The 19,879-nt window shown below is 41.7% G+C and overlaps 1 protein-coding gene and 1 pseudogene across 1 annotated transcript in view; one reads left to right on the forward strand and one right to left on the reverse strand.

Annotated features, from left to right (window-relative positions):
* Rsf1 (remodeling and spacing factor 1) overlaps positions 1–19,879 on the forward strand; it is a 125,347-nt gene that overhangs the window by 13,406 nt on the left and 92,062 nt on the right. The window lies entirely within an intron of this gene.
* On the reverse strand, positions 8,359–11,229 carry LOC118586531 (annotated as a pseudogene).

Consider the following 19,879-nt stretch of genomic DNA (forward strand, 5'->3'; position numbering starts at 1 on the left):
CAGGTGGCCCAGTAATTTGCCGTAAGGGGGAAGATTTGTAACCTTGCTGTTAAACTAGCCTCTGGCTCTCATCCAAGATTGGCTCTCTGGTCTGGAAGCATGGTTTCCATGTCTTGGTAAGGTTTATGTTGGTAACTGTTGCTGTTCGCTGGGGTGAGAAAGGATAGAGAGAGTAAAACCTAAAACTGCTGTGTGGAAGAGGAAAACAGTGATGTAGAATGGACCTCACTTGATATGTTGATTTTGTCAATGTGAGGCTACCGTTTTGTAAAATACTAAACACATTGGGGCTCGAGAGATGGCTCAGAGGTTAAGAGCACTGGCTGTTCTTTCAGAGGGCCTGAGTTCAATTCCCAGTAACCACATGGTGGCTCACACCATCTACAATGAGATCTAGTGCCCTCTTCTGGTCTGCAGGCTGAACACTCACTGTATATATAATTAATAAATAAATCTTTAAAAAAAATACTAAACACAGAGTAGTGAAGCATACTTCGGGCCATTTCAGAAATTGGTGTTGATTCTGTCCTAATGTCAAACCAAAGCTTGTTTAACAAGCGTGTGTAGTAGTGCTGGCCTGAAATCTCAGCACTTGGGAGGCAGAGATAGAGGATTGCTACATATCCCAGCCTGGTCTATGTAGCATGTTCCAGGCCAGCCAGACCCCATCTTGGAAAAAAAATGAAAACAAAACAGTTCATTTAACAGTTCTTAAAAAAATGAAACCCAAACAACTTTTATTTACTTGTTTCCATGCTTTTTATTTTAATTAATTTATTTTTATTTTATGTGCATTGGTGTTTTGCATGCATGTATGTCTCTGTGAGGGTGTCAGATTCCCTGGACCTGGAGTTACAGACAGTTGTGAGCTGCCATGTGGGTGCTGGGAATTGAACCCAGGTCCTCTGGAAGAGCAGCCAGTGCTCTTAACTGCTGAGCCATCTTTTTAGCCTGTTTGCTTGCTTTTTAAAGACAGTCTCACTGTGTACATGTGGCTGGCCTAGACCTTGTTATGTAGACCAGACTAGCCTTAAACTCACAGCGATTCACCTGCCTCTGTCTTCCAAGTGCTGGGGTTAAAGGGCCTCAGTTTTCAAACATTCTAACAGTACTAATTTGATACTTTCATGCTGAGGAATGACTATAGGAAAACACTAAAAGGCTTTTTTAAAAAAAGGATTTATTAATTTATTATGTATACAGTTTTTTGTCTGAATACCAGAAGAGGGCACCAGATCTCGTTATAGATGGTTGTGAGCCACCATGTGGTTGCTGGAATTGAGCTCAGGACCTCTGGAAAAACAGTCAGTGCTCTTAACCTCTGAGACATCTCTCTAGCCCAGAAGGCTTTATTTTCCATAACTGCAAGATAATGCTTTTACAAGAACAGAAAATGTTGTATGTATAGTAAGAGTACTATATGATTCATGACATAAGTAGTCTTGAATTTGAGGCCAGGTGATTCTTGACTTTTGTGGCCCGAGGCATTGGGGATGCAGCACGGGGCAAGGACTATCAGAAACATCTCACATTCATGACGCTGCTTCATTTTGAACTAGTTTTTGTCATTGGGTGTTCTCAGCCTCGGCATTTAGTCACATGACCCCAGGTGGGTCATGAGTTGCAGTTTAAAAAGCTGGGACTTACTGAGGGGAGACATACTAGTGCTTGCTAGTGTGTGGGGTTGAGGGTTCCGCCAGTGTTCGCAGGGAGAGTGGAGGGACTTGGTTGTGAAGCCTTGGCACTTGCTAAGTTGAGTGTCTAAGAGAATTACTTTTGATACTTTATCCCTTTTGTGCTGAATAACCTCACAATTGGCGTTACAAGTGTAACTGTAACTTCCTCCATGCCTAAATGTTAAAAATCTTCCAGGAAAAAAAAAAGACAAGCTTTTTTTTTTGTTATTGCTGTTGTTGTTTCTGCTGTGACTTTTCTTGTAGCTTGGAATATAGTAAGACTGTAACACATTGAAAAACTGACTAGTCAACTAATAAAGGGTGTTTGTGGAGCGGAGATGGAAGTCAGGGCCTGGTGCCTGTGAGGTGAACACTTCCCTAGCGCATCCCCACCGTTCCTTTTTATTCCCTTACAGACTTGCTGAGAACTATAAAGGAGCTATGTATGCGGCCCTAACTTGGTCTGGGATCTGGAATCAGACATTCTATAACTTTCCTAATTTTTTTAATCTTATAAATTTTGATTGTGATCAACTGGTTTATCTTTTCTGTCTTGCTTTTTTTTTTTTTTTAATCTATTCATAATCTGGTTTGATTTGCTATGATAACTGTATTTTAGCCCTTTCCTGTTTTCTCATGTTTTGGACCTCTTCATTCATCCTTATTATCTTCTCCATTCTTACTTATTTATCTATCATGCTGGAGATACCCAGGACCTCATGCTGCAGATGACTATGCAGTCACTGAGCTGCACTTCTCCCTCTGTTTCTGATTCTGACATACATAGTGTGCTTTTCTGTTGATCTAGGCATATAGAGGACAGAGGACACTTGTGGGAGTTGGTTCCTGGGGGCTACTTTTTGGGACCAGGGGATCAAACTGAAGTTATTAGGCCTGTGTGTAATCACCCTTTCCCTTTTATACATCTGTGCCCATGGCGACCAGAAGAGGGTGTTGGATCTGCCAGGACTGGATGGAGTACAGACATTTGTAAGCTGCCATATGGATGCTAGATGCTGGGGAATTGAACTTGGGTCCTCTGGAAGAATAGCTAGTGCTCTTAACTAATGAGCCATCTCTTTAGCCTGTGTGTGTGTGTGTGTGTGTGTGTGTGTGTGTGTGTGTGTGTGTGTTGGTTCATGTTAAGACCTGAGAAGGACATTGAGTGTCTTCCTCTTTCTATTTCCATTTTCATTTACTTTTTTTTCTTTTTTGAGATAGCCTTACACTGAACCTGAACCTTGCCATTTCCATTAGGTTAGCTTTCGAGGACTCCTGGGATCCATTGTCTCTGCATACTCCGTGTGGGGATTACAGGCACATGTAGCTAAGGCTAGCTTTTTGTAGATGCTAGAGATTTGAACTCAGATCCTCTTGCTTTCACAGCAAATGTTCTTACCTACTGAGCCATCTCCCTTGCCCCTATTCTGTCTAGGAAGACAAACATATTTGTTTGTTTGTTTTGTTTTTCAAGACAGGATTGCTCTGTGTAACAGCTCTGGCTGTCCTGGAACTCACTCTGTAGATCAGTCTGACCTCAAACTCATAGAGATCCACCTGCCTCTGCCTCCCAAGTGCTGGGAATAAAAGTGTATGCCACCACTCCTTGGCCCAAATACACGTTTTATATTGAGTCCATTATACAGATGAAGAGTACCTAAGTGCCAGACTGAAAGCTTATGAAAAGCCTTAATACATGAAAGACTGTCTAGTAGTGATATTTGAGTTGAAGTCATGTTTGGAAAGACCATTTTTCTACCTGTTACATACAATATTAGACACCATATGCTAACTCTAATCTGTACTATTATTTGTGCTATAATTAAAAATTAATCTTATCAGTTAATTAGTGAAGGATAGTTCTATCTATTATCTTGAGAAATAAAGGTTCTTATATAAGAAATTATATACACCTACTTGGAGGTGGTGGCGCATACCTTTAATCCCAGCAGTTGGGAGGCAGAAGCAGGCGGATCTCAGTGAGTTTGAGGCCAGCCTCGTCTACAAAGTGAGTTCCAGGGCAGCCAGGACTGTTACACAGAGAAACCCCATCCCCCAAAACGAAACAAAACAAAAAAAGAAATTATATATACTTCTTAAGCTGTAACTATCAGTAATGTAAACAATTATGTATCTATTAGGAATGTTGTGGTATTTTTCCCTTTTCCCCTAGGGTTGAAAGTAGTGCAGAGTATGTTTTAATAATCATATATTGGATAAATAGAATCTTATTGGTGTGTATGTGGTGTATGTGGGGGAGTAGGAGGGTGCTTTTGCCTGTTTAGGTCAGTGGTAGATGTTAATTGTCTTCCATTGCTCCTCACCGAAGTTTTTTTGAGAAATGATCTCTCACCATACCTGGAGTTCACTGATTGACTAAACAAGTGGCCAGCAAGTCTCTGGGATGCTCCTGTCCTGCTGGGATTGTAGGTGTGGACTGTGCCCAGCCTATTTTAAAAAGAATATCATTCTTTAAAAAAAATTATGCGTGTATCTATGCGAGTGCCTTCATGTGAGTGGGGGCAGAAGAGGGCGTCAGATTCCCCAGAGCCAGAGTTACAGGTGGTTAGGAACCACCCAGCATGGGTGCTGGGAGCTGCCTGATACAAGTGTTCTGCAAGAGCAGCCAAGTGCTCTTTACTGCCGAACCATCTCAACAGCCTCCCATGATCAGCTTTTTATGTGGGTGCTGGTGGTTGAACTCAGGTCCCGAGCCATCTCCTTAACCTCCAATATGAGAAATTTTACAGGTTCCATCCCAGACCTTACCTCGGTGCCACACCCAGCCTGTCGTGTAGTCATTTCTTGGTTGTTTACTCCCATGGGGTTTTTTGTTTGTTTGTTGTTGTTTGGAGGCAGGGTTTCTCTGTGTAGCTTTGGAGCCTGTCCTGGATCTCACTCTGTAGAACAGGCTGGCTTCGAACTCACAGGGATCTTCCTCTGCCTTCTCAGTGCTGGGCTTAAAGGCGTGCACCACCACCGCCCGGTCCATGGAATTTTATTTTGTTTTTGTTTTTGTTTTTTTAAACTTAATATTATTTCTCAACTGTAATTAAATTACATGTTGTGATAATCTTCTCCTTCTCCTTCCTCTTCCTTCTCCTCCTCTTCTTCTTCTTCTTTTTTTTTTTTCCCAGAGACAGGGTTTCTCCTTAGCTTTGGAGCCTGTCCTGGACTAGCTCTGTAGACCAGGCTGGCCTTGAACTCACAGAGATCCACCTGTCTCTGCCTCCCAAGTGCTGGGATTACAGGCGTGCGCCACCACTGCTGGCTATGATAATCTTCTTATCACTGTTCTGATTTCCATACTTTTTCTCCTTGGATCTGCCCCTTTGTTGTGATACATTTTTTCCAAAGATGGTGTCTAAACAGTAAATTTTCAGTTCTGGCATGTTTGTCTTCTATTCTGACTACTGCTTTAGCTGAAAACAGTAGTTCAGTATTCAAGAACTTTCCTTACAAAAGTTCGACAATACTGCCTTTTTTTTTTTTTTTTTTTAATCTTCTACTGTTGTTGGTGAAAAAGCTATTGGTCTGAGTCTTATTCCTTTGTAAATGACTTTTTTTTTTCGTTCCAGGAAGATTTTTTTTTTTTTTTTCTCGAGACAGGGTTTCTCTGTATCTTTGGAGCCTATCCTGGACTAGTTCTGTAGACCAGGCTGGCCTTGAACTCACAGAGATCCATCTGCCTCTGCCTCCCGAGTGCTGGGATTAAAGGCATGCGCCACCAACCGCCCGGCAGAAAGATTTTTTTAAAGATTTATTTATTATGTATATAGTGTTCTGATTGCATGTATGCTTGCTGCCAGAAGAGGGCACCAGATCTCACTACAAATGGTTGTGAGCTACCATGTAGTTGCTGGGAATTGAGCTCAGGACCTCTGGAAGAGCAGCCAATGCTCTTAATTTTTGAGCCATCTCTCCATCCCCCAGAAAGATTTTATATACTCTTTCCTTTTGGTTTTTCAAGACAGGGTTTCTCTGTGTAACCCAAGCTGTCCTGGAACTTACTGTGTATATCAAGCTGGTCTCAACTCAGAGATTCACCTGCCTCTGCCTCCTGAGTGCTGGATTTAAAGGTGTGCACCACTACCACCATACTATATTTTTTTCTTCATTACTTTCTGTTGTATGTATATGAGTATTTTGTCTGCATGTATACCTTGTTTACCAACTCTGGTTGGTGGCATGAACCTGGGAGAATGTAGTCAATGCTTGAGACAGGATAAAGTCTCACACAGTAGCCAACTTTATTCAGGGCATCAGACAGTTTATACTGTGAGAGTTAAGAAGTATCATCTGAGTACATAATCACAAGGACAGTGTATGTACATGGCAAAAACGTTTTCCTTTAGAGGCATATAAACAAATAACAATAGCCAGCTGTAATAAACAGCAGTGAACTCACTCCTGTCTGCTACATCTGGGAGGGCACATTCCAAGAACAAGTTGTGTTTTTAAGAAACTTAAGTCACAAGACTGGTGCTCTTGTTTTCTTGGAGTTTTCTCACAAGCATTAAGAATTCCCCTTGAACGACTTCATTTTTGGACTGTGTTCCGACATCTCCCCCCTTTTAATTTTTTAATAGGGTATCCAGAGTAATTTTGATTTGAGCTGTTGTAGATAAATCTAATTGTCGTTTGGTGGTGCATGAGTATCCTATAAGCAAGCAAATTATAAACATAATAGTATTAGGCCCTTAAGCATCTCTGATATAAGGACAGAGATCCAGACTGTTCTGGTGGAAGCTCCACCTCAGCACCTGGCACACACATACCCAAAGGGTCTGGAATGTTCCACCTCAACTCCCCTCCCCTATTTCTTTCCCCAAACCTGCCTCCTCAAAGCCCACTAAACAGCCCTCCCCTAGAGTTGCCTTCTTGTTTCAGACCCCTGCCCCCTCAAAGCCCACCAAAATCCAGCCCCTCCTTGCGACTGCTCAAGACCATGCCTATAGGTTACTTAAGGCCTGGTAGCCATATTTGCCATGTGACACTTCCCCTGCCTTTCCAAGGGTCACCCAGGATTGCTTTCTCTGTTCATTAAACCTAGATTTATTAATTTGACTTATTGCATCAGCAATGGTGGATACTCAGCAACTGGGAATTTAAAACTTATCACAAACTATTATTATTATTATTATTTTTATTAGCTCCATTATTACATTGATCAGAAAAATCTAGAGAATAGCTTGAAAAAAGACCCATACGATAAATAGTTGTGGTGTCTGAAAGAAAATGGCCCCTAAATGGAGCAGCACTATTAGGAAGTGTGGCCTTGTTGGAGTAGGTATGGTCTTGTTGAAGGAAGTGTGTCACTGGAGGTAGGATTTGAGGTTTCATAAATGCTCAAACCATACCCAGTGACTCAGACCACTTCCTGTTGCCTGTAAGTCAAGATATAAGAACTCTCAGCTTCCTCTCTAGCACCATGTCAACCTGCACACTGCCATGTTCCACCATGACAATAATGGACTGAACCTCTGAACTGTAAATCCACAATTAAATGTTTCTCTTTATAAGAGAAACTCTAACTAAGATGGTAGTTGTTATATCTTGTAGACTATAAACCCATATTTGACTTTAATAAGAATATAAATGGCCGGGTGGTGGTGGCACACTCCTGTAATCCCAGGACTTGGGAGTTAGAGGCAGTCGGATCTCTGTGAGTTCGAGGCCAGCCTGGTCTACAGAGCTAGTCCAGGACAGACTCCAAAGCTACAGAGAAACCCTGTCTTGAAAAACCAAAAAAAAAAAAAAAGAATATAAATGTTATGTCCTTTACAGATAGGAAGTGATATATATATACCAAGGAAAAATTAAATGCAGTCCCTTCTTCAGATGAAATGAATGAATTTTATGGTCCCAAGGTCCAGTCATAAACAGCGTCAAGTAAAGTGAAGTAACTTGGTGCATAGGGCCTTAACTTGGCCCCAGGTGGGCAGACTTGACTTCTGGTGATACAGTCAATGTCTCCTTTTGCCCTTTGGCTGGAGATTTGCTATCTTTCTGGTGACTTCTATATCTTTTTCTCTCTGCCATTGTCCTTGATGGCCTGGGGCTGGAAGAGCCAAAGAGGAATCCTTAATGTCTCAGTGGACCCATCTTCTTCTTTCTAGTTTTCTTCTTGGGAAATAAAATAGGACAAGTTAATGCATCAGCTTGCTTATTTCCTACTGTAATAAAACCAGGGAGGTTGTAGTGGGCATGAGTATGAGTCTGTTGCTGGAAATGATTCTACAACATAAGCAGAATCTGAAATAGTATTTGAGGGTTTATGAACTAACTGTAATAAATGAATGTAAACAGCCAGTTCCACCTTTTGGGCTGAGGAAAAAAGTATTACTATATTGACTATCTGGACCATGAATCCCTCCTATAGTATTAAGTGATCCATCAATAAAATAAGTATCTGCTTATGGAATAGGAGAAGGTTGAATAACTTTTGTAATCACAAATTCAGTTTGTATGAGAAAATCCCATAGCTTACCAGCTAGTTAATGATTTCTTCTCCTTCCATACTAATCTGCAAATGAAATTTGAAAATCCATAGAGTTCTGTAACACTCTAAAAAACTGATTGCTAGTTAAGGGTAAGATAATATAGCAAGGATCAAACCCATATAATTGTCCTCCCCTGATTTACTAATTGAGCAAGAAGAAGTAAGGTAGCAGTTAGTATTTTATGGCCCTTGTGGTGTAATGAATCCATTCCAAAGGTTTATCCTCTCGTGCTGTAATACCTGTAGGAAACAATTTAGTGGGGAAAATAAGTAAGTTTAAAGACAGTGAAGGATCCACAGGAAACACAAAGGCCTCTTTTGGTCTGGATTCAAATAGCTGTAGTTCTTCCCTTGCTTCTCGAGATAATATTAGAGGACTGTCCAAAGCCATATCTTCTTCTTATGTTTTAAATAGATTGGTTAGTGCATAATTAGGTAAACATTTTGATTTGCTGAAATTGCACTGGAAATACCAAGCACAGCTTATGAGGCCAGGGAGGAACTGGGAAATGAAATCTGTTTCTCTGTCGAGCCCTAGCTTGCCTAGGTTGTATGTAAAGTTAGCTTTCATAGCCTTTCCTAAGTCCTCATCAAATTGTGGACAGAATTGAGGATTGGATTGATTATCAGACTCCTCACCCCAGGCTTCAGGGTCATTTTCAGGCAATGGAGGGAGGACACAAACGGAAGGGAAGCTCCAGTAGCGCAGAGGCAATGGTTGTCAGCAGAGTTACCATTGGCGCGCTTTTTACTGTGGTTATCAGCCTGAATAGAGAACATCCTCGTGATTAATATCCTCATCTTCCTTAAGCTTTTTGATAACAATTCGAATTAATGCCTAATTGACCCCAAATTGAACAAGGATTCTTCCCCCTTTTTTTTTTTTTTTTTTTTTTATTTGTGAGCTGCCAGGTGGGTGCTGGGAATTGAACCCAGGTCCTCTGGAAGAGCAGTCAGTGTTCTTAACCACTGAGCCATCTACCAGCTCCCTTCCCCCTTGTTTATATGCTTTTTGGGGTTTTTTTTTTTTTTTTTGAGCTTAGGATCGAACCCAGGGCCTTGTGCTTGCTAGGCAAGTGCTCTACCACTGAGCTAAATCCCCAACCTTCGGTATTTTTTTTTTCCCCAATTCTGTCCCATACTTAGTCATCTAAAGTTCTTCCTTCTGGAAACCAGGGATTACGATCATAAACAAACGGCAAGCAATCTAATAGTTGTTATTTATTTTGATACTTGTGCCCCTCCTTTTTTTTTTTAAAGCTTTATTTATTTATTATGTATACAGCATGTGTCCCCACAGGCCAGAAGAGGGCGCCAGATCTCATTACAGATGGTTGTGAGCCACCATGTGGTTGCTGGGAATTGAACTCAGGACCTTTGGAACAGCAGCCAGTGCTCTTAACCTCTGAGCCATCTCTCCAGCCCGCCCCTCCTTTCTTTAAGAAGTGATGCACAGGCTTGACATCGGGCAAACCTTCCCTGCCTGGTCTCTGCCGCATCATGCTCACTCACCGCCTTCTCTGAGGGTCCCCACTGTCTCATCTCATAGCTGACCTCAGGTCCCTGTTCTCGGTGCCACTTGTTTTCTGCTTTCAACAGGTGAAGTGGAGAGAGGAACCAGTAAATGAGGCTCACTGAAGCCCCTGCATTAGCCACTTATAGTCAGAGACCAGACAGTTTAGACTCTGAGGGTAACAAGTGTCACTGAGTAAAGCGTATAACCACAAGGACAGTCCTACATGGCAAAAGCATGTTTTCCATAGAGGCATATGACTAACACAGCTGAAGTCATCCCTGTTACACCTGGGAGGACCGGGACAGCACATTCCAAGAACAATTCCGTGTTCTGAAGAGACTGAGGTCACAAGACTCATGTCTGATTTTCATGGAGTTTTCTCACAAACACTCAGAATTCCCCTTGCAGGACCCCCTTATTGGACTCTGTTCTGAAATATGTCTGCATGTGCGTGCCTGAAGAGGATATCAGATCCCCCAGAACTGGGTACTGGTGGTTCTGAGCTGCAGCACAGGTCCTCTGTAAAAAAACATTAAGTGTGTTTAACTCCCTGAGCCATCTCTCCAGCTGCAACTTTTCCCCTTTCAATTAAAAATTGAATGCCTCCTCTGTAAGAGTAGCAACAACAAAAGAATGAAAAGGTTGCACACAAGAGAAGTAACATTACAGATTATTATTATTTTTAAAACCCCGACATTGTGAGATTTTTCTGTGATGTGACTTTCAGGTTCCCACTTCTTCACTTACTCCTTTTTCTATTCTTTTTTTACTTACACTTTCACCTTTTATTAAGGCACGTTTGTGACAATTAATTTACTACAACCAAATCACTTCATGGACCTTCCACTTACATTTTTAAGACACATGCAAAAGAACTGTGTCTTGTAAAGCCACTCAGTACCAGAAAAAGTAAGGAGACATGTTGATCCAGGCTGCTTTTCAAAGGGTGCTCTTGCTTCATCTGCAGGTAGGTACTAGTCAGCATCTTTAGAGCCAGTGTGCTAACCTTCACCACATCAACCCAGTTCCAGCCTCGAGGAAGCTCCCCTTTGTGATCTGTTTTTTATCTGCCAGCTTGCGTTTTTGAGCTTTGGAAAATTGCCCTTTCTTGTCTTTTTTTCTTACGTGATGGGGCTGTACTGGGAATTTCAACCCAGATGATATTGGCTATGGGTGTTGGCAAAGAATTCCGGGATGATGGTTCTCCATGAACTGCTCTTTATTGTCCTTGGTGTACTCACTGTGTAGGTCATGGCCGTGCCAAGATTCATGTCTACAGCTTCCTGTAGTTTGGCTAAGATACTCTGCTTTACAGCTGAGGAGATGGTGTTGTTTAAAAAAAGCATCCATAGGTATAATCGGAGGCGTTTGGGGATGTCTCTGTCCAGGAAATCTGTTAGGAAGGCTTTGGGATCACCATCTTCACCTATCCTATATTGAAATGAAACCGGACTTAATTCCCGGGAGCTTTCGTCTCCTTCATAAATAGAGCGTAAAGCTTCTAGTTCCATCTCCTGGTCCTCTTTGGCACCCATCATGCAGGGCGCACAGTGTTTGTGACCTTAAAGAACAGGCGGGCAGCAGGCAGGAGGCCGGAACACCCGGTTTCCTCTCCTCAGTCTGGGGAAACCCTCCTCAGCCCTGGGTACGAGCTCGCACGCTCCCAACCCTCAGCTGCGCCAAGCATCTCGATCACCTTATGTGGGACCAGGAACGGGGATTGCATTAAGTGGGGGACACGCAGACCTCGGATGGCTGCTGAGGGGCGGTCACACAGAGGCCCCGCCCCCCACTTTTATTTTTTATTTTTTTAAACAAGTGATCTATTTATTTTTATTTCATGTGCATTGATGTTTTGCCTGCATATATGTTTGTGTGAGGGTGTCAGATCCCCTGGAGTTGTTGTGACAGGTGTGGTTGCCATTGTGAGTGCGGGGGAATTGAACCCAGGTCCTACAGAAGAGCAGCCAGTGCTCTTAACCTCTCCAGCCTGTCTTTTACTCTTTTTTTTTTTTTAAGGTTCATTATTATTTATTATGTATACCGTTCTGTCTGTATGTATCCCTGCAGGCCAGAAGAGGGCACCAGATCTCATTACAGATGGTTGTGAGCCACCATGTGGTTGCTGGGAATTGAACTCTTAACTGCTGAGCCATCTCTCTAGGGCCCCTTAGTCCCCCCCCCCCCCAATTAATTTTTAAAGGACGTTAAAGTTGCAGCTTTGTTTGAAGCTCTCCATGTACTGTTCCTGTTCTGAGTCCCTTCTTCCATTACTAAAGGCAAACATTGAGACTTTTAAGAGTTGTTCCCACATACTTTCTTTCTTTTTTTTTTTAATTTTATTTATTTTTATTTCACATACATTGGTATTTTGCCATGGGTGTTGGGTCTCAGGAACTGGAGTTACAGACAGTTGTGAGCTGCAACTTTAAATAAATAAAGAAAGGAAGGAAGGAAGGAAGGAAGGATGAATGAATGAATGAATGTTTTGCCTGCATGTGTGTCTGTGTTAAGGATTTTGGATCCCCTGGAACTGGAATTACAGACAGTTGTGAGCTGCCATGTAGGTACTGGGATTGAACCAGGGTCCTTTGGAAGAGCAGTCAGTGCTCTTAACCACTACACCATCTCTCCATCCCCCACATACCAAGCATATATTTGTGTGTCTACAAACAATACATGGTAAGGATGTACGTGCTTTAAAGCTTTATTGCGCTCATTCTTCCACAGCTCCCTTTGTTGCCTTGACATTATCTTTGAAATAAAGCCAGGGGGCTGGAAAGCTGGCTCAGTGGTTAAAAACATTGGCTTCTCTTGCAGAGAACCCAAGTTCAATTCCCAGCACCCACATGGCAGCTCACAATTGTCTTTAACTCCAGTTCCAGGAGCTCCAAAATCCTCAACACAGACATACACGCAGGCAAACCACCAATGCACATGGAATAAAATTAAAGCAAAAAAAAAAAGGAAATAGAGCCATGTACCAATAGTACGTGTTTTAATTACTGATTTCTACTCCATTACATGACGTAGTGTAGCTATTGGTGTTTGATTTGTTACTCTAGCAGCTTTGCTAAAGGATGGAATTGTTTGGAAGGTGCGGCCTAGCTTTATCTTCCGTATACCCAGTTGCTCTTCAAAGATTTTTATGGATTCGTGTCCAGCCAGAGTTCCATGAGAAGTCTCATTTATCCATGTACCCAGTGTGTGTATTTTCAGACTTTAAAGGCTTTTGCTAATGTCGTTGTCAGGTAGTTTCATGTGGTGTCAATGTTAGGAGGCACGTTTCTTCCTTTGTTTGCGACGTGGTCTTTTGTGAATTGCTTTTTCAAAGCTCATGTTTTTGGTTCAAACTTTAAAAATGGATGTAGTATAATTGCTAACTTGTAATCACCTGGAACTAGCCTCGGATTTCACAAAGATTACACCATGAACCAACCATCGCCAGCACTTCAGACCCATTCGTAAGTAGGGTCCCCAGGTTACCTCTATTTCTGACCAACTGACCACAAGTCTTAGGAGTCCCCATGGCCTGCCATAGATTCTCTAATTCATTAGAATGACTATTAGGAAAGTTCTGTACTTCCATAATTATGGTTTTGCCGCAAAGGATTCAATTTGAGACCAGCCTAATGAGGAGGCACATAATCCAGAGAAGCACTTCAGCAGATGTTACAGCTAGCACACACAATGTTAGCATAGCTACTATAAAGCTAGACATGGTGGCACATACCTGTAATCTCAGTACTTGGGAGGCTAGGGCAGGATGATTAAGACATAAAGGATGCTCTGAGCTATAGAGAGAAATCCTGCCTCAACACCCTCCCCCTCACTCACTCCAGAACAAACCAGGCATGGTCACACATGACTTTAATCCCAGCACTCTGGAGGCAGAGGCAAGTAAATAGTTTTCTATTCTATGAGTTTGAGGACAGCTCTATATTGCAAGCTCCAGGCCAGCCAAGGCTACATAGGGAGACCCTGTTTTGAAACAAAACAAGAGGCTGGAGAGATGGCTCAGTGGTTAAGAGTATGCTCACTGTTCCTTCAGAGTACCAGGGTTGTTTTTTGTTTTTTTTTTTTTGCACCTAGCACTACCCAGGGAGACTCACATTCATTTGTAACTCCAGGTCCAAGGGATCTGGTGACCTCTGCCTGCCTCCATGGGCACCCGTAGAAACATGCGCACGCGCGCGTACGCACATACACACACACACACACACACACACACACACACACACACACACAGAGTTACAAAAAATATTTAAAGAAAAAATAGTATAAGGAGAAATTAAGGATTTCAATTGTACCAAAAGAGCTTTCTAGACATTCCTCTTGGCTCATTTGAGAGCATGCAAAAGCCTGGTGTCTTAGTCAGTGTTCTGTTACTGTGAAGAGACCATGACTGACGACTCCTATAAAGGAAAACATTAATTGGGGGCTTGCTACAGTTTCAGAGGCTTAGCAGTTATCATCATGGCAGAAAGCATGCTGGCAAGCATGGCAGCTTGGTGCTGGAGAAGTAGCCCTGGGCCACATCCTCTTGATACACAGGCAGAGAGAGTGGAAGAGAGAAACTGGGCCTGGCGTGGGCTTTTGAAACCTCCAAGCCCACCCCTAGTGACATACTTCCTCCAACAAGGCCATATCTCCTAATCCCTATAATCCTTTCAAATAATGTTACTCCCTGGTGACAGCCTGTGGAGGGGCAAGGGACATTTTTATTTAAATCACCACACCTGGGTTCTATCCCAGCAACACAGAAACTGGGTGTAGTGGTGATACTACCCCTGAACTCTCTCTGTGGACCAAGCTGGCCTTGAGTTAAAGGTGTATGCCATCACTGCCTGGCATTACTTATGTTCTTTATTGTTGTTTATGTCTTCCTATGTTGTATATATTTTAGCTGTTTTAGATTTATTGAGATTATTGGACCCATGGGCTAATAATATTCATCAAACCTGGAGATACTATATTGTAGGCATCATCTCTTCCAAAATTGTTTTTACTCCATCTTCTTTGTACATTTCAAATATATTTTATTAAACTTGCTTGGTATTGTCGTGTACACACCAGTAAGATACTTGATTTTTTTCAAACCACTTTTTCTTCTTGATGCATTTCCATAGTCCAAATTTAGGTCCCTTTCAGTAAACTTTTTTAAAATTTAACTTAATTTAACCTTTGAAGATAAGAGTCTCATGTAGCTCAGGCTGGCTTGAAACTCACTACAAAGCTGAAGATGACCTTCAACTTCTGGTCTTATTGCTCTTCCTCCTGCCTCCTCCAGAGGAGCTGGGTTAGATTCCCAGCACACCCATGGCAGCTCACAACTGTCTATAACTCCTGTTCCAGGGAATACAATGCCTTCTTCTGGCTTCCATGGACGCATGGAAGTGTGCACAGACATACATGAAGGCAAAACATTTATGCACATAAAATTAAAAAAATACTGAGTTGGGGGCTGTCAAGATAGAAATTTTATTGGTTTTTTGAGACAGGGTTTCTCTGTGAAACAGTCCTGGCTGTCCTGAAACTCACTTTGTAGACCAGGCTGGCTTGGAACTCACCGAGATCTGCCTCTGCCTCCAGAGTGCTGGGATTAAAGGTATGCACCACCACTGCCCAGTGAACATAGAAATCTCTCTCTCTCTTTTTTTTTTTTTTTAAATTATTGGTTTTTTGTAGCTTTGTGTGTTTCCTGGAACTCATTTGGTAGCCCAGGCTGGCCTTGAACTCACAGAGATCCGCCTGTCTCTACTTCCCGAGTGCTGGGATCAGGGAAATCTTTATCCATTAAAATATTCTTTAAAAATATTGGAGGAATGAACTTCTCAGACAAATTAGAGGATTTGCTGTGAACTAGCTTGTCTATACAGTAAGAATCATTATAGGCAAAGAATATAATGAGATAGGTAATCTAGGCACTGTTGAGGGTTTGAGGAAATGGCAAACATGCAAATAAATAGTAAATTAATTTTCTCCAATTTTGTCTTTTAAAATGATAATTCTTAACAGAAATCTGACGTAGTGCAACTCACAAATATGTAGAAATAACACACATGGCAGCTGTGTCTTTGGGGATGAGAGCAGGACAATGGGAGTCCAGTATAACGAGGGCACAGGGTATTACCCTCAAAGTAAAGTGGCCAGGACATTATCCTTTGTCCCTTCTTTTTCTCTCTTCCTGGTTTTTTGAGACAGGGTTTCTCTGTGTAGCTCTGACTGTCCTAGAACTTACTCTGTAGCCCAGGCTGACCTTGAACTCAGAGATCTACCTGCCTCTGCGTCTGAGTGCTAGGATTAAAAACATGTGCCACCACTTCCTGGCTACAAGAATATTCTTTAATGGCACTGTATCCAGTTAAAGATTCTGATTGTACAACTCACTAAAGTTGCAACTCAGTGGGACAGAGAAGATATTTAACATGTTCAGAGCCCTGCACAGCCTGCAGTCCTGCAAGAGAGAATTTTCAGGTGTTGTAGTCAAAATAATGTGTGTTGAAACTGTTCTGCTATTGTCGTGTGAACAGCTGCAGACAGTACAAGAGGGGATGAATGTTTAGTAGAACTTTGTAGATACTAAAATTGAATTTCCTGTAATTACCATTTGTCACAAAACACTTTATTTTTCCACCAAACCAAATCAAACTCTTTAAAAATGTGAAAACCCGCTGGGTGGTGGTGGCGCACACCTTTAGTCCCAGCACTTGGGAGGCAGAGGCAGATGGATCTCTGAGTTCAAGGCCAGCCCGATCTACAGAGAGAGTTTCAGGACAGCCAGGGCTACACAGAGAAACCCTGTCTCAGAAAAAGAAGAAAAAAAAAAAATGAATGTGAAAGCATCTTGAGCTCAAAGGCTGTATGAAAAAGGTTATTAGTGTCTTTTGCCCTGTGTGAGGGAATTTTTTGGTCTAAACTAGTGGTTCTCAACTTTTCTGATGCTGTGACCTTTTAATACAGTTCCTTATGTTGTGATGACCCCCAACCATAAAATTATTTGCATTGCTACTTTATCACTGTAAGTTTGCTACTGTTATGAATTGTAATTTAAATATGTAATTTGTGACCCCTGTGAGGTCACTACCCACAGGTTGAGAACCATCTTTCTCCAACTCAACACAAGCCAGCCAGTCCCATGATATTTGAATTATAATTAAAATGAAATAAAAGATGGAGGCTGTCCCAATGGATAGGAAAACAAAGCCCAAGTACATGTATTCAACTATGCAAAAAGATAGAAAAGGAAAGACAAAGCTGCCCTCCTTTTAAAGTGACTGATGGTATAGTGTACTGATGAGCACTGTCCCAGGTGCTGAAGACAGGCCTAGTACATCTAATCTCCAGAATTTGTAGTACCTTTTGATGTATAAGGACAAAGTGGGGTATTCTGGGATACTAGGAACGACACTGTCCTGATAAAGTGATGAAGAAGAATTACTTCCTAAGGGGCATTAAATGGCCAAACTCTGAGAGTGAGATGAGGTGCCTAGGATGAAGAAGCCATGCAGCCGTGCATGCTAGAAATAGGCCAAGTTCCAGGAAGTTTAAGATGCCACACCTCCGAGGTATTAAGTGGAACTAGCAATTCATCATTGTGAACTTCTTGTTATGTGAGGAAAAGGAACACTTTGTGAAGCCACTCTGGTAGTCTTACCTCAACACATTGTTCATCAGGTACAGTGATGTACATTAGAGTATTTTAGATTAAAGCAAAGGGGGCAGGAAGATAATAATCTAGGGGACACAAGAAAGGAAATTTTAAAATAGATCTAGCTTTCAAGGAAACAGTAGAAACATGAGGCATCTGAAGGGATTCAAAAAAAGAATCGAAGATGTGAGGGAAAACCTGAACTGGCTCACAGCATAATACGCTGCATTTCGGCCATTTAACTATGAGCTGGATTGTGGTGAGTCCAGAGCAAATGGACAGGTAAGAAAGTGGGTGTGTAAGAAAACACCCTGAGACCAAAGCTGGAGGAGCATGTGTTCCTTGAAAGGGACTTGAAGCAGTAGTACCAGCATTTTAGTCGATACATGTTTCTTAAACATATTTACATAGTTGGTGCTCTTCTATTGTTTGAAACAAATAGCAGTCCAAAAATTCACTCAGCCATGAATAAAAGTACCTCATAATTTGATGTTTTATGATTCTTCAAGAGACCTAGTCTTTGTAAGTTACCCCGAAGAATATGTTTTTTTTCTACAGTGTAGAGATTTGAACCAATTAATGTCATCATGGTTGTGTGTACATATGTTGCTGGACCCAGAACACTTGGCTTTCAGCATGCTAGATGGGTGCCCTGTCACTGAGCTGCATACTAGCTCCAGCGATTGTCTTACTTTCAGTTAAGGCAATTAAATTTTATGTACAGAAGAGTTAAGTATTTAGACCATCAGTTGAGAAGAGCAAGGATGAGTATGTTAAATTTTCAACATAACTTTACAAGTTTTTAAAAATCTTTTTATTACATTTATTTATTGACTGATTGTGTGTGTGCATGTGCACATCATATGCGTGGTATCCATGATGTATGTGGAGATCAGAAACTTGTGGAGTTGGTTTTTTCCTTTCCAGGGATTGAATTCAGGTTGTCAGGGTTGCAGCAGGTATCTTTACTCAATAAGCCATCTCAACAGCGTTGTTTAATAAAACTTTAAAAATCTGCTTTCAGGAGTTAGGATTCTTTTCATTATTCATTCATTCTTTTTTTTTTTTTTCCTTTAGGGGGCCGTTTAGAGACAGGGTTTCTCTGTGTAGCCTTGGCTATCCTAGAACTCAATTTATAGACCAGGCTGTCCTCAAACGCACAGAAATCTGCCTCCAAGTTCTGAGATTAAAGGCATGCACCACTGTGCCCAGCTGATTCTTTTTCTCTCTTAATATTTATTATTATTATTAGTTTGTTTTTGAGACAGGGTTTCTCTGTGGAGCCTATCCTGGAACTTGCTCTGTCAGCCAGGCTTGCTTCAAACTCACGGAAGCCTGCCTCTGCCTCCCGAGCTCTGGGATTAAAGGCGTGTGCCACCACTGCTGGCTCTCTAATTATTTTTATGTGTGTGAGTGTTTGTCAGTTTGCATGTATGTGCACCATGTTTGAGCCTGGTGCCCATGGACACTAGACATTTTTGATTGTCTTGAGGCTTCCATACACACATTTCTTTTTACCTGGCACATTTCTCTTTGTTGACTTACTTAGCTACTGCTTATCCTTTTGTTCTCAACTGTATTGATAGGTATTTCCTGGTGGCATTAACTCTGTAAAATGTGGCAAAAATTTGATCACTTGGTACATGTAGGTGAAGGGTTTCTGTTGGTTCTGGTCTTTCAGCTTTTAGCTAGCTTTGAAATTGTTGGAGAAAAGTATTGTGGGGAATCCCTTCTTCCCCTTAATATGACGACTTTTAAGTTGTTTTGGCCCCCCCACCTTTCCTCTTGTGATTATTAAATTGAGTAGAAAGAAAAGCAAGAAAAATAAGGTCACTTGGTTAGAGTTGGAACACATGGTGTTGGAAGACCTTGCCTGAATGAAGAACCTCAAATGGCCTTGGCTAGGATTCTGTGTATTATCATAAGCAAGGTGTAATCCCGCTAAGACTGAAGGAGAAGCAGGCTCCATCACCCTGGAGGCCTTTCCCCCTTCCCTAGGAGGGTGGCTAAACACCACACTAGTTTTACAGGCTCCGGTTCCCTTAAATTCTATCTAGCATTTGTACCAATTACTTCGTCTATAGTAAATACATTCCCACTTTTGGATTTGATATAATCTGAGTTATTTTGGGTGTGTTTCTTTACCTATGAGAACAGAAATTCCATTGGAAATGGAATTCTGAAACCCAGAGTGGAGTGGAAAGACTCCTGAAACCCCAGCCTGCCTGCTGGCTGTCCTTGATACATTGTTAGAAAATGTTAATGAGTGGATTGCAGTTGTTTATATTATTCTTACCTAGAATCTCTGCCTTGTGCTTTTTCAGGCAGTCTAAGCTGTAGTTCACAGTCTTGAGCCTTTTCTGTGCGTTTTTGAAAGCTAAGATGATTGTTAAATTAACTCTTTAAAGGTCAGGTATATGAATACACAGATCAAGTGGCCTGAGGGATCAGTCTCATTATTCTAAAACTCCCCAACAATCTCTTAAGAACTGGGCAGTAAGTAAAGCTTCAGCCATTGTGTCTGAAATCAACGG

Source organism: Onychomys torridus, chromosome 1 (genome assembly GCF_903995425.1).
Source record: "Onychomys torridus chromosome 1, mOncTor1.1, whole genome shotgun sequence".
Lineage (NCBI taxonomy): Eukaryota > Metazoa > Chordata > Mammalia > Rodentia > Cricetidae > Onychomys > Onychomys torridus.